Here is a 16726-nt window from a genome sequence, read left to right as displayed (position 1 = left end):
ATTCAGCAGACAGAAAGTATGCAATCATGCCTATTCCACTACGTTTCGCACTTGTATATATTTTACGAAAATTGTCTTTCACCATATTTAGTGATGTAGAAAATTTCCATCAAAACGTGTGTGTGTGTGTGTTTGTGTGTGTGTGTGTGTGTGTGTGTTTGTGTGTGTGTGTGTGTGCGTGTGTGTGCGTGTGTGTGTGTGTGTGTGTGGTGTGGTGTGGTGTGGTGTGTGTGTGGTGTGTGTGTGGTGTGGTGTGGTGTGTGTGTGTGTGTGTGTGTGTGTGTGTGTGTGCGTGTGTGTGTGTGTGTGTGTGTGTGTGTGTGTGTGTGTGTGTGTGTGTGTGTGTGTGTGTGTGTGTGTGCTGTATATGGATATTGTATGAGCTGCTGTTGCCTATGTAAACAAGGGGGATAGGAACTTGTCAAGCTGCTGTTCAGCAGCTCTTTTCTTCCATCTCCCCATGTTTCGAAAAAACATGAAATAAATCGTATTTGTATTCGTACGTAGCAATCGCTGCAAAGAATACCCATACGAGTTCAACGAAAGAAAAGCCTCGCCGTTGAAGAAAAATTCGTCTGGTCCGGGACGCCAACCCGGGACCACCGCCTTTCTGGGAAAGCCGCTGTACCATCTAAGATAACCAGGCGGCTAGCAGATCGCTGGAGGGCGAAGTCCAATTTGTCAACAACTCCAGGCAAAGGCAACAGTTTGACGAAGTAGTTCTGCGGAAACCCACAAGGTGGAGAGAGGGGATAAATAAATGGAAAATTAGACCTCCACCCACACGTAGCAATTGCTACAAAGGAAACCCATACGGCTTCTTTGAAAGAAAAGCATCGCAGTTGAAGAAAAATCTGTCCTGGTCCGGGATTCAAACCCTGAACCACTGCCTTTGCGGGGTAGCCGCCCTACTATTTCAGCTAACCAGGCGGCTAGCAGATGGCAGGGCGAAGTTGAATTTGTCAAGAACTCCAAGCAAACGCAAGAGCTTGACAAAATAGTTCTGCGGAAACGCACAAGGTAAAGAGAGGTAATTATTAAAGGGAAAACTAGACATCCACCCGTTCGTATAAATCGCTACAAAGGAAAACCATACGGGTTCTAGAAAGAAAACCTCGCAGTTGAAGAAAAATTCGTCCCGGTCCGGGACCATCGCCTTTCCGGGGCCGCCGTTCTACTATCTAACCTAACCAGGCGGCTAGCAGATGGCAGGAGGGCGAAGTCGAATTTGTCAACAACCCGAAACAAAGACAAGAGTTTCATGAAATACTTCTGCACAAACCGACGAGGTGGTGATAGGTAATTATAGAGTGAAAATGAGACATGCATCCGTTCTAGCAATTTCTACAAGGAAAACCCATGCGGATTCCTCGAAAGAAGAGCCTCGCAGGTGAAAAAAAATTCGTCCTGGTGCGGGACTTGAAACCGAGACAGCCGTTCGACCGTCTGAGCTAACCACGCGGCTAGCAGATGGCAGGGTGAAGTCGAATTTGTCTACAACTCCAAGCAAAGGCAAGAGTCTGACGAAATAATTCTGCGGAAACCTACAAGGTAAAAAGAGGTAATAATAAAGTGAAAATTAGACATCCATTCGTTCGTAGCTATTCCTACAAAGGAAACCCATACGGGTACTTCGAAAGAAAAGCGTCGCAGTTAAAGAAAAATTTGTCCTGGTCCGGCACTCGAACCCGGGACCACCGCCTTTCCAGGGCATCCGCTATTGCTGCTAAGAAACCCATACGGCTTCCTCGAAAGAAGAGTGTCGCAGGTGATGAAAAATTCGTCCTGGTCCGGAACTCGAACGCGGGACCACTGCCTTTCCGGCGCAGCGGACCTACTATCTGAGCTAACCATGCAGGCGGCTAGCAGATGGCAGGGCGCAATCGCATTTGTCAACAACTCGAAGCAAAGGTAACAGTTTGACGAAATAGTTCTGCGGAATCCCACAAGGTGAAGAGAGGTAATTATTAAAGCGAAATTTGACATCCACCCGCTCGTAGCGTTTGCTACAACGGAAACCAATACGGGTTCCTCGAAAGAAACGCCTCGCAGTTGAAGAAAAATTCATCTTGGGCCGGGACTCGAAACCGGGACCGCCGCCTTTCCAAGGCAGCTGTTCTACCATCTAAATTAACCAGGCGGCTAGCAGGTCGCAGGAGGGCGAATTCGAATTTATCAACAACTCAAAGCAAAGACACAAGTTTGAAGAAATAGTTCTATGGAACCCCACAAGGTGGATAGAGGGAATTAATAGAGGGAAAATTAGTTCGTAGCAATTGCTACGAAAGAAAGCCATACGCGTTATTCGAATGAAAACCTCGCAGTTGAAAGAAATATTATTCCTTGTCCGGGACTCGAACAGGGGACCACCGCCTTTCGGGGCACCACTTTTTTTTATTTGTTCACAAAACGACATATAAAAACACGTTGGCCACCTTGGACCAATGTGACAAGATAAAATGTCCTGAAATTCACCAATTCATCAAGACTACCCAACTAGTCAGGCGGATCTGCCTGTACACGATATATATGACGTATGAAAACAATGCTCTCAACAAAATGTTACAACTTGATGCTGACTACCCAACCAGTCAAGCGGATCTCCCTATACACGATATATGTCACGTATGAAAATAATGCTCTCAACAAAATTTTCTCGTGCTGAGCGCACATTCACATCAGCGTGTGTTACCGCCGTCCGTGTCTTCCAAAGACTATGGAGGCCCAGGAGCATTTTCATGTCGCACGGTAAGCCGTGATCGATGTCTAACGGCAGGAAACGTATACCCTGTGCTGTTATCGGCAGTTCTTTCTTAAGAGTTCTTTGCAAGACGTGCCAATAAAAAATTGCATCCCAGCACTCAATGAAGGCGTGCTCAATTGTCTCCGGTTTGTTACATAGCTCACAGTTTGTCGTCCACGGTACAAATATTCCTTTGTCGGCTATCCATGTTTTGACCGCAAGGGTAGATGTATGCAATTTAAAGAAGAAAGACTTTACGCTTGCTCTCACTGGCACCCTTTTAACTATTTTTAAAACATCTCCTGGGCCTCTATAGTATTTCATTCTGTACAGAAGCACTGGCATCATAACTTCAACTAAATCCTTGTAAAACTTCTTTCTTGTTACTGTGCTCAGGTATTGAAGGGAAAACCAAGCTTTTAGTATTCGAAGGGAGTCCATTACTTCCCGCATGTAGCCTTTAAGCCGATAGTGTACAGGCTGTGTACTAGACACAGTGTTGCATAGTGATATGGCGTGTCACACTGCATTTTCATGATAATCGCGTATCAGCCACGCAAGCAGCAGTCGGCAGATCACATGCTCATCACCCTATAAAAAAGGGTACTGCATCCAATAAACCTTGTCTGTTCCACCCTGGCGTCCGGCTCATACGCTACAGTTGGCGACGAGGAAGCGGCGGCGATGGCCGCCGGCAGGGTCGGCAAGTATCGTCTCGGCAGAAACGCGTCATGGGACGAATACGTTGAGAGGCTAGAAATGTTCTGCGAAGCTAACAAGATAGCGAAAGAGGAACAGAAAAGAGCCGTCCTGCTGAGTTGTTGCGGCGAAGAAGCGTATGCGCTCATCGTAACCCTGGTGAAGCCGGGAAGATCGACAGCAGCCACCTACGAGGAAATTAAGACGGCTGTTCGCAAGCACCTGCATCCAAGGGCTTTGAGATGTACGCAAGGTTTTTGTTCTACAAGAGAAACCGGTCTGCAGAGGAATCGGTTGCGGACTACGTCACGGCGCCTCGGAAGCTAGCCGAAGACTGCGGTTTCGTCGACGAGCAGCTCCTGTTGGACATAATGATGCGAGATCGTTTCGTATGCGGCCTCCAGAACGAAGCCGTTCAACAGCGACTTCTTGTAGAACACGACCTTACGTTCAACGTTGCGTACGACATGGCTGCGACCGCAGAAGTGACAGCCAAGCAACATCGAGATATACGCATGCAAGGCCGAGACGAGACGCAGGACTGCCAGGGCATCATACAAGCAACCCGCACGAAGCAAGACGCCACGGCAGAGGGATCCAGTTGCTACCGTTGCAACGGTGTGATGCAAGGTTCGTGTACTCAAAGGTTTTAACGGTTCTCTTAGGCGGAGCCTCCGAGAGTCCAATTGAGGTCAAAGTCGTTGGTTTGAAAAACAAACACACAAAGACTTTAATTCAAACTAGAAGCGTAACATAAATGATAGAAAGAAATAGAAAGAATAAAATAAACACTCAAATAGACATCACGGCAGTAAGACACACATTTGGGGCTAGTATGAAGCTAACTAGTGCGCGAGTCCGGGCTTGCTACGACGGCAGGGACGCATAACAGTCTCGACGCGGTGACGCAGCGACAATCTGACGAAAGGAGTTGCACCGGTCTCACCAAACTACGTGGCGTCAGTTGGTTGACCGGGCGATCGGAGCGTGCCAGCTCTGGCTAGGAGAGGTAAAGCAGGCGGCTTGGTGGCACGAGCAGACGGCGGCAGCGTTCTGGCCGGGCAGCTCGGTGTAGAGCTGGGGCCCGTAGCCCGACTGCTCTCGTCCTGCCCACGGACACAGAAGCTCGAACGCCGGCCTCGGGCAGCAGGCGGCCGGACAGCTGGCGTAGAACTCGGGCCCGTAGGCCGACTGGTCTCGTCCTGCCCACGGGCGCAGAAGCTCACCGGCCTTGAGCAGCTGGCGGCACGCTCAGGTAGACGGGCGACGCACAGGAACGGGCTGGCAGGAGGCCCCGGTCGGGTGAAGTCCTGGTGGCTTGGGTCCGGAACCCGACGGCCCATCTTCAACTCCCGGTACGGTGGTTGACCTCCTCCTGGCGTCGCTTCCTGGAACTCTTCCGGCGCCTCCCCTGCGTCTCCCCCTTCTGCCACCGCGCCTCGCCTTTTCTTCCCTCTGGCCGATTAGGCATTCTCCGATCCGTTGCCTGCCCCGGTCACGAGTGGGAACAGTGTGCGAACTGTATGACAGCCTGGTGGTCGACCCTCCACCCGTACCGCCGACCTGGCCACCGCCACACCAGCGCACGCCACTTCACGTGTGTTTCGACCTCCCGGGCGTCCGTTCCAGACATCGCACGCCTCTCTGCGCTGTACAGCAGGAGGCCGCTGCCAGGATCAAGGACGACCTGGGAGGAAGGACGCACTTGTATGCTGATGGCTCCGTCCTCAGCGACGGCTCGGCGGCTGCCGCCTGTGTTGCTCCCGAACTTGGCATGACGAAGCAGTGCCGGCTCTACTACCGGGCTTCCTCTACCACAGCGGAGCTAGCTACTTCACCTCGCTGTGGACATCCTCGAGGAGTCGCCGCACATCACCAGCGCGGCGATTCTCTGCGACTCGAGGTCCACGCTGCAGCAGCTGCTGCTCGACGAGCGCGCCGCCCCTTGCACAGCGCCTTGCCGTCCGTCTGTACGCACTGCAGGGGCGATGCAACCTACGCCTGCAGTGGATCCCCTCGCACGTCGGAGTCGCGGGCAACGAAACGGCGGACCAGCTGGCCAGGCGCGCACACGACCCATCGACCGCGCTAACAGACCGGGTGAGCTCGCTGGATACAGCGCGACTCCACTTCAGACGGGAGCTCGCGCTCCGCCATCCCGACGACCGAGTTCCGCAGGGTAAAGCCGCTCAATTTTTCAAAAGTAGCGCCATTCTTAGATCTTTCCGCCACCCCGCTCACCCTGGCGCGTCCTCCTCCACGCCCCTGTCGCCCCAGCCTCCTCCGTTCCCCCATTGGCCAATCTGTGTACCGTGGAAGCAGGCGCCGCGCTTATGTATATTTTTTTCTTTCCAGTGCGGAGCAGGTGCCGTGCTTTTGTATATCTTTTCTTTCCAGCGCGCGCCGACCTCCATTGTTGGGCCTGCGCGACGAAAGTACGGCAGGCAGACTGACGGAGTGCGTTAGCGTATTAGAATGTGCAGGGCCGAGACTGCTGCGCCTTCGGTTGCCGCAACAGACACAGCGAGGGCAAAAGCTTTTTGCTTTGCCGTCCGGCGGGCGCAACGGAAGAAGAAGTGCGGATTCGCAGGATCGGGCGGGCTGACTTCGAGGAAGTGGCAAAGAATGCACGGCTTAGTGAAGTAAGGGCCACGTCTACTCACAACTTCTTATTTTGAGCCTAGTTCACGCCTTCCGCTTCGAAAAAGTGTGTGTTCATGCTCTGTGTGGTTTTTAGCGCGTTGTCTGACTGTTTTTTTCGAATGTGCTCTCTTTGTTTCACGTAGTTTCGTCTTGCGGTGAAATGCACGCATCTGCAGCTGGCCTGTGACATAAAAGCGACTTTATTCAGGGTGTGTTTTGAACTCCACCAGAAGTTAGCAAATTCTCGACGCTTTTGCAAGGCTCACTATGACTTACGATGCAGTCTTTTAGCTTCGTATGTACGCCCGCATGTATTGATTTGGTTTGTGGTGATTAACGTTTTTAACGTTAATCACCACACTTCAATGGGTACGGAGGCACGATGAGCGGAAGAACCAAAGGCTTACACACCTCTTTTTTCGTCCTGTAGTTCGTCGTTGTCTTCGCGGCCGGCGCATCGGTGGTTGGCCTTCGGGATAACCTTCCACCCTTGGACGGAATTTGTGATGCCGCCTCTGCTCCGGAGCCACACCTGCTGGCAACAGCTCACGTGGACCTGACAGTGCGCATCGGGCGCCACCTGCAATTCCGCCAGTGCGCACCTGCGACGTCAACGTCATCACGTCTGGAAAGGATAAGACCAAGCATCGAACAGTATCTCTCCAGTGGGCACGGAGGCACGATGAGCGGAAGAACCAAAGGCTTACACACCTCTTTTTTCGTCCTGCAGGTTAGTTGCCTTTCTAAATTACCTTGTCGTAGCTTCAGATCAGATGATCCATTCGCTATCGTGCTTCCGTGGCCTGAAGCCATCCTATTGCCTTTTTGCTCTTTGCTGCTTCTTCTTTGTGGGGATGTTGAAAGCAACCCTGGCCCCGATAATCTTGCAGAAGTCCTGAAAACGATGAAGGACTTGAATGAGCGCACAAAGAGAATTGAATCAGCGCAAAAAACAATACTGGAAACAGTAGCTGAAGTAAAACAATCATATAAGTCATCGCAAAAGGATGAGTCGCTTGAAACAGCAGCAGTCTGTTTCAGAAGCGATGTCCGAAATAAAGGACGGACTAGCGAAAGTCGAAACGCAAACTTCTGTTTTCGAGCAGTGCCAAAAAGATATGAAATAATTGCATGCAAAGGTAGAGCGCCTCAAAAAAGACACGAGTGCGTTTCACTCACGTCTTGATGACGCAGAAGATCGATCTCGCAGAAATAATCTGATCTTTTATGGTATCCCGGACACCACAGACGAAACTTCATCAGAATCGGAAAATAAGATACTAAACCTGCTGACTAATACATTGAAGGTTAACATAACGGGTTCTGACATATGCCGGGCGCACAGAATTGGTCGTTTTGATTCAGCGAAAACTCGACCATTAATAACTAAATTTGAATCCTATAAAACCAGGGAGCTAGTCTCTTCAAAGCGAGGTTTGTTAAAAAACACAGACACAGCAATGAGTGCAGATTTCTGCCAAGCCACTCGTAACATAAGGAAAAAATTAATAGAATATGGCAAACCGAAAAACACGCTTTTCAAACTATGATATAAAAAACTAATGTTGGATGGGAAATGCTACGCATATGACGAAGCCAGTGAAAGTATTTATGAAATGCGCAGAACGCATACACCTGCTACATCTCTTCGTTCTGGCCGTAAGTTACAGCCAAGTTAGGGCCATCCGAGGGGAGGTGCCTTAAAAGATTTCGGGTGTTCAGTTCTTTTTACTAACATTCGTAGTTTTTTTCCTAAGAAAGACGAATTATGTGCTGTTATTAACGACTGTAATGCTGACATCATTGTACTCACAGAAACATGGTTAAATAGTAAAATAACAAACCCCGAACTGTTTGAGTGCGAGAACCAATACGTTGTTTACCGAAGTGACCGAACTGGTAGAATTGGTGGTGGCGTTCTGCTCGCCGTTAAAGAATGTATTAATTGTTTTTTGTGACCATTGATACCAATTTAGAGCTAATCTGGTGCTGTATAACTATTAGTTTTAAAAAAATAATACTATAGTCGGATACAACTTTAGAAAAAAGGGGAGGCCCCGCCCAGACGACCGAAGCGGCAAAGTCACCGGCCGTCCGGCGCATGACGTCGGTCCAGAGTGCGCGCCCATTGGTGGATGCTCGTGTGCATCCACCTCGGAGGAGTAAACGCCCCCTTTTTTCTAAAGTTGTATCCGACTATAGGTGTGTGCTACCGATCACCATCAAGCGACTCATCCTTTTGCGATGACTTATATGATTGTTTAAATAAGATTACCATGCGCTTCCCCGGAACTGAAATCATACTCTTAGGCGATTTTAATTTTCCTAACATTGTCTGGTCACATGTCAATCCCTTTTCTAATCCTTCGTCGGCCGAGGCCAATCGGTTCATTTCCATTTGCACTGACTTCGGCTTATCGCAGATCGTCAGACTTCCAACGCGCGTAGCACAAAACACATCTTCACTCCTGGACCTCATTCTAACGTCATCGCCCGATAACTTTTCTGCGGTGACACACATGCCCGGGCTGAGCGATCATGACATCTTGCATTTTACACTTACAACAACACAACAAGAAACATACCGACAGCGGAAAAAGTTCCGAGATGATAAAAAGCTAACTATCAAGCCATCAACAGAGAACTATGCATATTTCTAGACACATTCCTCCCACTTTATCTGCAACACTCCGTAGAAACTAACTGGTCTATCTTCAAAAATAAAATAAGTGAGCTTATCACCAAACACGTACCCCTTCGATCCGTCTATGCTAACAATAAAGCACCATGGTATAGCACATATCTTAATCGGTTATCGAACAGGAAAAAACGTTTATTCCGTACAGCGACACATTCCTCAAAACAGACACATTGGCTAGCATACAAACACGCAGCAATTTCATATATTAAAACCCTAAGGTCAGCCAAATTTTCATTCCTGAATTGTACACTTCCAAATTTATTGAAGACTAATCCAAAACGCTTCTGGGAAGCCATACGAGGAAACAACCATAAAACTGGAATATCATTGCTAACAACTTCTGGGGACCCAGTACCTGACCTATTGTGTTCTAATGTGCTTAACAATACCTTCACTCAGTCATTCTCATCACCTCAGACCCCTGATCCGATACCAGAGATAAAATCAGCTAACTACCATTTCATGGATCCCATCGTTTTCGACGCAACTGGTATCAAAGCCATAGTACAAAACTTAAAACCTAAAGCATCATGTGGGGTAGATGAAATTAACACTATATTCTTACAAAACACAGCGGAATACTGTTCAATCCTACTAGAATGCATTTACTCACAATCTTACAATTCTGGCACCTTACCGTATGATTGGAAAATTGGCAAAGTAATCCCCATTCACAAAACCGGACCAACCCATGATCCACACAACTATAGACCTATTTCACTTACATCTGTACCATGCAAAGTTAGGGAGCATATAATATACACGCATCTGGTTAATTTTTTTGAAAATAACAACTTCTTCACAGTTATGCAGCATGGATTCCGTAAAAACTTCTCTTGTGACACTCAGCTTATCCTCTTCACTAATGCCCTACATGCCAATTTAGATTCTGGTTTTTTAACAGATTGTATATTTCTCGACTTCTCTAAAGCATTTGACAAAGTTAACCATGCATTGCTTCTTCATAAATTAGGCGTTCTAAACATAGACCCCTCCGTAATTAAATGGATTCGCGCGTTTCTGACATCACGTGTTCAATTTGTAACCACTAATGACGCTAACTCACCTTTAGCCCCAGTTGACTCCGGCGTCCCGCAAGGGTCTGTGCTCGGTCCTTTATTATTCCTAATTTATATTAATGACTTGCCCACTCACGTTTCCTCGAACATTTGTCTTTTTGCGGATGACTGCGTCTTGTATCGTAAAATAACTAATTCTTCAGATATTCTACTAATTCAGGAGGCTCTCAATAACATAAATGAGTGGTGTCGTACGTGGCGCATGGAATTAAACATTAGAAAGTGTAAGACAATGAGGATTTCTCGTACTAACGTCATCTACCCCACCTATACGGTAAATAACATCCCACTAGAATGTGTAACGTCATATCGATACTTGGGGGTTCACATTGCCAGCAATCTATCCTGGAAAACTCACATTGATCACATAACATCTAAGGCCACTCGCACACTGGGATACTTTCGTCGAAAATTTTCTCAAGCACCATCATCACTAAAACTCTTATTGTACACAACTTACATTCGCCCACAACTAGAGTACGCGTCATCAGTATGGGACCCCGGTCATGACACCCTCATACAATCTCTAGAGGCAATACAGAATCGATCAGCCCATTTCATTCTCACCAACTACCAAAGAACTGCGAGTGTCACTAACATGAAAGCTCTCCTTCACCTCCCGCTGTTATCAACCCGTAGAAAACTATCTCGCATATGTCTTTTCCATAAAATCTACTACCATAACACATATTTACGTTCTATCTTTGTCCAACCTCCACCATGCATTTCATCTCGCATAGACCACCGCCAAAAGGTAAACATTCCGCATTGCAACACCGTCGGCTTTTCATATTCATTTCTTCCCCAAACGAGCAAAGATTGGAATAACTTACCCGCATTACTTACGAGCATTATTGACACCAATAACTTTAAAAGCACACTTCAAAGCTTCATGTTATAAATTAGTGTTGCGTTTGCTTGTTTTGTATAATAACTGCTTTTATGTCATTGTTTTACATTTTGGCTTGTATTTTTATATCGTATGTTCTTTCCTTTCTTTATTTTGTTACGCCATGTATTTTTTTTTTGCCACGCTCACAAGTCTCTATTTACCATTATTATTTTGTATACGATGTTTTTTGCCATGTTGTTTGCCTTCCTTCCATATTTTGTGACTTGCATCTGTATTTACTTACTTTGCCCCTCCCCTCTGCAATGTACAACCGTACCTTGAGGGTATGATAAATAAATAAATAAATAAGAAACGTTCCGAAACGACTAAAGCTAGGATGGAGGTCGTAGTGGATGGCGCCGGATAACTTTATCTAGCTCGCCTGGGGATGTCTAACGTGCACTTTGATCGTAGAATCATACGTGGGCCGGTAAATTCCTCGTTGGCGTTTCACAATACTCGCGCGCTAGCGCTGCTTTAGTAGTTGGCGCCTCGGCGCGATTGTATTTCTTCAATAAATTTTATTTACTAGATGTAACAACTTGCCATTATTTCGTATTATTTACGGCGCCTCCAGGGCACGAAAGCGGCAACGGGAACACCAAAGCTAGAACCAGGGCTGGATGGGGCTCGCCGAAGCCTGTGCATGCCAAGGAGGTATAAGATCGCGGACAGCCAATTTTGTATGCGAACACTCCCTGCGACGCCTGCATTAGTGTAATGTTACGTGCTCTTCAGAGGCCTCCGTTAGCCATTACATGTGCCATCCTGGAGCAGTACTTGTAAAAAACAAAAAACAATATATCGTCACGATTACCAAAGCACCCCGCAATGAAAAAAAACGGAATTAAGACGGCGAGTTGGGCGAGTTGGTGGTTGAACATATTCCTGTGGGTGGGCAGCGCAACCCGGACAAGGACGAAAGGAAGAACACAACACGAGCGCAGACTAACAACTGGTTTATTATTTCAAGCAACGGACTACATTATACAGAAAACGTAAACACGTGTAAAATGACGTTTACAAGGGTGTTATCCTATCTTGCCATTCAAAAACTCCACGGCGGCCGCATTTCGATGGGGGCGAAATGCGAAAACACCCGTGTGCTTAGATTTAGGTTCACGTTAAAGAACCCCAGGTGGTCAAAATTTCCGGAGTCCTCCACTACGGCGTGCCTCATAATCAGAAAGTGGTTTTGGCACGTAAAACCCCAAATATTATATTATTCAAAAACTCAGCTTCTTTATCCTGTAGAGTGATAGAAGGCTGGCTGACGCATGCGCCTGAGTTCACATGCATGAAGTAGGCCTCTACAATCTCGCGGTTAATTTGATGCATATTTTTATAAAGTATTTCTGTTTGTTCAAACATGGGTTTGCATGAGCAAACTCTACAATGCGCGGCGAGATTCGAACCTGTTTCATTCCTGATCGCACCTTGGTGCTCCCTAAGGCGGATGTTAAGGCAGCGTCCCGTCTGCCCAAAGTACATTTTGCCGCACGAAAGAGGGATGACGTAGACGACTCCCACCGAGCATGCCACAAGCTGCCCCGAGTGTTTGACGCTGCATGTAGCTTCGGACGGCTGTTTAGGCCTATTGACAAGATTGCAAATCTTTTTTAAGGAGTTCTTTGCTGAAAAGATAACTTGAACGCCATATTTCATGGCTGTCTTTTTTAACCCATGCCCCATCTGATGTACATAAGGGATGACTGCGTACTTTTTAACTTTTTCGATCTGTCTTTGGGGTGCGTCCCCTTTCTTTATTTTCTTCACTAGCCCTTCACATATAGATAGAATAATGCATTTTGGATAACCGGCCTTCTCTAGACGATTGAGTTGTTGCGAAAAGCTCAGATTGGCGAGGTGGTGGCACGACTTTCTAAGTGCGGAACCCAAACACGTCATAGCAATTCCTCTTTTCACAAGTTTTGAGTGTGCCGAGGCATAGTTTAGAATTGGTTTGCTAGTCCTGGGGTTATACTGCCAACAAATGTGTTGCGCTGTTAGTCTTAACTGCAAATCCAAAAATTGAATTTCGTTATTCAATAACGAAATTCAATTAAATACAATACAATTCAGCATATACAGGAACACTAGTATATGTCTCTGCTCCCTGCGGGAGCATATACAGGAACACTAGCGCAGGGGCGCCCACCGCGCCATCTCCCGCAGACCGGATTCACTAGGCGCGAGGGCGCCTTCCTCCGCACCCTTCGGACCGGTGGCCCGCCGAGCGGCGGCATCGACTGCGTGGAGCCCCCTCTCCCCTTTGCGGCGACTGTGGCGCGATCGAGACACTCCACTTCAAGCATCTGCTATGTGAGTGCCCCAACTTTTCGCTCGCGCGCGCGTCTCTTGCCCGTGTTTACCGTGGGCACGGCCTGCCGTGCGACACCGTGACTTAGCTCCTGCATCCCTCGGGCTGCCCTTCAGGACACAGGACACTACTACGTGCGCCCCTGACATTCGCCGAGGCTGTCGGCCTCGCCGACCGCCTTTAGCTCCATCGCATTTCCGCGGCGTGCTGCTGTTTCTGGCGCACTTTCTCTCCCTCTACTTTCATTCCCTACCCCCTGTGAAGAGCGGTTGAGGTGTCCTCTGCTGAGAGATAGTTACTGCGCTGCACTTTACCCCTACTTTTCCTTCCCATCATCAAGAATCTCCTTCTCCGATTGGCTGCCTGACGCCCCGTGGTGTTTCCTAATTTGTTGGCTTTTCTTCTTTTAGTTGCTTTTCTTGCGCCGCGCGTTCGCGTGCCGGGCGCTCTTCGGCGTCGTCGTTTTCCTCCTTCCAGCACGGAATTTGCCTCAGCGTGCGCACTCCTTGTCATCTGCTCCTGACCGTCCCGACCACCGCACCATGTCGCGCACCACACATCACAAACAGTAGGCATGCTCCGCATTTACGCAGTTTTAGACAAGCGGCATGCTTCAAATGCAAAATGGTTGGACATATAGCGAGGGCTTGTCGTTCAAAGTACGAAAGCAGAGCGGCCCGGAAGACGCCTGAGCAAAAGAGGAAGGTTGAAAAGAGCAAGGGCGTGTACGAAATCAGTGCATTGTTTTCACTCTGCGAAGTGAATTAGCAAGAACAGAAGTTTGTGGTTAAAGTACAGATACAAGGACAAGAAGTCCCGATGGAGGTCGATTCCGGAGCTTCATGCTGAATTGTGAGTGAAGATACATTTCGAGTAACCGAGAGGAATCGCGGTGAAATACCCCTCCAAGATTCTGGAACAACTCTCGTAACCTGGTCAAAGGAGGCGTTACCGCTGCTGAGTCGAGCAACCGTCTTGGTAGAATTCAAGGGCCGGAATGCAAAGCTGCCTTTGTTGGTAGTAAAGAATCGAGGCAACAGCCTGATTGGGCGAAACTGGTTTAGGCCGTTAGGCATTTGCTTGAGGCGAATCGAGCAAGTAAACGCGGAAGACGTGCCCTCACGATTTTCCGAGGTGTTTCGCAGGGACCTTCCTGGCTTCAACGGACCACCAGTTTCACATCGAACTGAAAGAGACGCCCAACCAGTGTTTCTCAAAAGTCGACCAGTTCCACTGGCTCTCAAGCACGACGTGGGCAAGGAAGTGGATCGCTTGGTGCAACAAGGGGTATGGGAACCCGTCGCGTACTCCAACTGGGCCACGCCATTGGTAGTGGTAAGAAAAAAGGACGGAACTTTACGCCTGTGCGGCGACTACAGTAACACCGCAAACAAAGCTATTAAAAGCAGCGGGTATCCTTTACCCACTACTGCTGAAATGCTCGCAGCTTTGGGTTCAAGCAGCTTTCTTTACAAAGCTGGATCTAACTAAAGCTTATCAACGGCTTACGCAGGACGACGAGTCAGCTGAAGTGCTCACAGTCAACACGATAAAGGGACTGTACAAAGTTAAACGGCTGCCGTTTGGCATTTCGGTGGCGCCGTGGGTGTTTCAACGAGTCATTGACACGCTGTTAGACTTGGAGATAGGTGACGACGAAGGGGAGGACTGTGGAGAAATTCAGGCTCTTAGTGTGCCATTGTGGACTAAAATGTCAAGTGCACGGGAGTTTTGAACTTCGCCTCCAACGAAATATGGCCACCATGGTTAAGTACCGAGCCCACGATCTTTGGCTTAGCAGTGCAACACGGCAGCTACTAAGCCACTGCAATGGGTTGTCAGTAAAGGCGAAATAACACAACATCTCATGGTCTTCAATGTAGCGGGTAGAATGTGGCTACAACAAACTCAAGTGAAATATGTGAGTTGCCAACTAACTGTGCCGTAAACCTTGACATCTGCACGTCTCTTTCAATGACACAGGTGCCAGGACTTGCGCGCTGGCAGGAAGTGGCAGAAGGTTTTGCAAAGCGCTGGAATTTTCAAAAAGCTGCCTTGGAGCCGTAGGTGGTAAACACATACAAATAAAGGCACCTCTAAACTCTGGTAGCAACTACTACAACTACAAGGTATGTAAATCATTCGCGAAGGTTATTGCAGCCAGATGTGACAATGCTGTTTTCACTTTTTTTTATTTTTCAGGGAACATTCTCCATTATGTTGATGGCAGTGGCGGATGACAGTTATAAATTTGTCATGGTAGATGTCGGGGCTCCAGGCCGACACAGTGATGGGAGCGTGTTTAAGGCAACATCATTTACCAAGGACCTTGCGAACAATTGCCTGAGCTTGCCAGCCCCAGCACGTCTCCCAAATAGCAACAAGGTATTTGTGTATTTGTGGGTGATGAAGCGTTTCATCTGAGGCAGGATTTTATGCTGCCCTATCCCTGAAAAGGAATACAGCCAAGCCGAAAAGTATTCAACTATAGGCTAAGCATAGCAAGGTAACATGAAAATAATCGATCTGCACACTAAACAGAAATAACGCGAAACGGGAGTAAACCGCTCGTCCTGTATCGCATTCCCGTTTCTGGGTTTTTTTTTAGTACGTACCAGTCGAGGTAAAAATTTACTACCATGCTGACCAAGGTTTTTGTATGTAGAAACGAGAGTAATTTTTTAATCTCTGGGAAGGTTTTTGGGGACGATAGTGGTACTATATTTTTACTGCCATCACGAAGTTCTAGCGGCTATTCCTGAGAGTTATTTTTCAAGCCCATTCGCGAGTTTCTTGGGTCTGATGTGAGAGTATTTTTTTACCTCTTTCATTAACTTTTCTCAGCTTTATCTGATAGTAATTTTTCAAGCTCATTCTGGAGTTTGTTGGAGGTGATGTGGGATTACTTTTTTACGTCATTCATCCAGTTTTCTAGGCTATTCCTGGGAGTTATTTTTAGGCCTATTCTCGAGTTTGTTGGTACTGATGTCGGGGTATTTTCTTACCTCGATATCAAGGTTTCGTAGCTCTACCTGAGAGTAATTTTTCAAGCCCGTTCTGGAGTTTCTCGGGCCTGATATTTCGAAGACAACTGAAAGATTACAAAGATGATTTCATGGATCCCAAGCATGAGTGATTGTTTATTAGTTCTGACATGTTTCTCATAAAAAGTCAGGCATGAGTTAATCATCACAAAACTATAGCCTTATAAAATGCTGTGATAAGCATAATAAATATTTGTACTAACACACAGACTGGGGGCTGGTAACTGCCCATTAGATCTCTCATAGCAAAATAAAATACATCACAACACATTCAATGTGCAATCCCACTAAAGTACAGTGAAAACAAGCAACATACAATATAAAATCTAACTGATAAATATACAGTCAGTACTAGAGACGTTCACATTAAACCCACTGAATATGCAGGTCATTCCTTCAAACAGGCAGTTGTCCAGAACATGGGTGTACAGTGCATTCAATGGATTAGTATGAACACAAGTATGCAACATAAAAATATTGCACTTAAGGCCAAATGGCATCTGCTGCTAATGGCCATTACTGCGCCAGACAAAATGAAACAACCATGTGGTAAATACAGCAAGCATTCGTACTATTACATTAGTGCCGGCCACTGCCCACCATAT

At 47.4% G+C, this 16726-nt stretch overlaps 1 pseudogene; it reads left to right on the top strand.

Annotated features, from left to right (window-relative positions):
* Positions 1–3427: 3427 nt before the first annotated feature.
* Positions 3428–16726, top strand: part of LOC139047931 (uncharacterized) — an 86052-nt pseudogene continuing 72753 nt past the window's right edge.

The sequence above is a fragment of the Dermacentor albipictus genome, chromosome 7, assembly GCF_038994185.2.
Source record: "Dermacentor albipictus isolate Rhodes 1998 colony chromosome 7, USDA_Dalb.pri_finalv2, whole genome shotgun sequence".
In the NCBI taxonomy this organism is placed as follows: domain Eukaryota; kingdom Metazoa; phylum Arthropoda; class Arachnida; order Ixodida; family Ixodidae; genus Dermacentor; species Dermacentor albipictus.
This window is presented reverse-complemented; position numbering and strand designations above follow the sequence as displayed.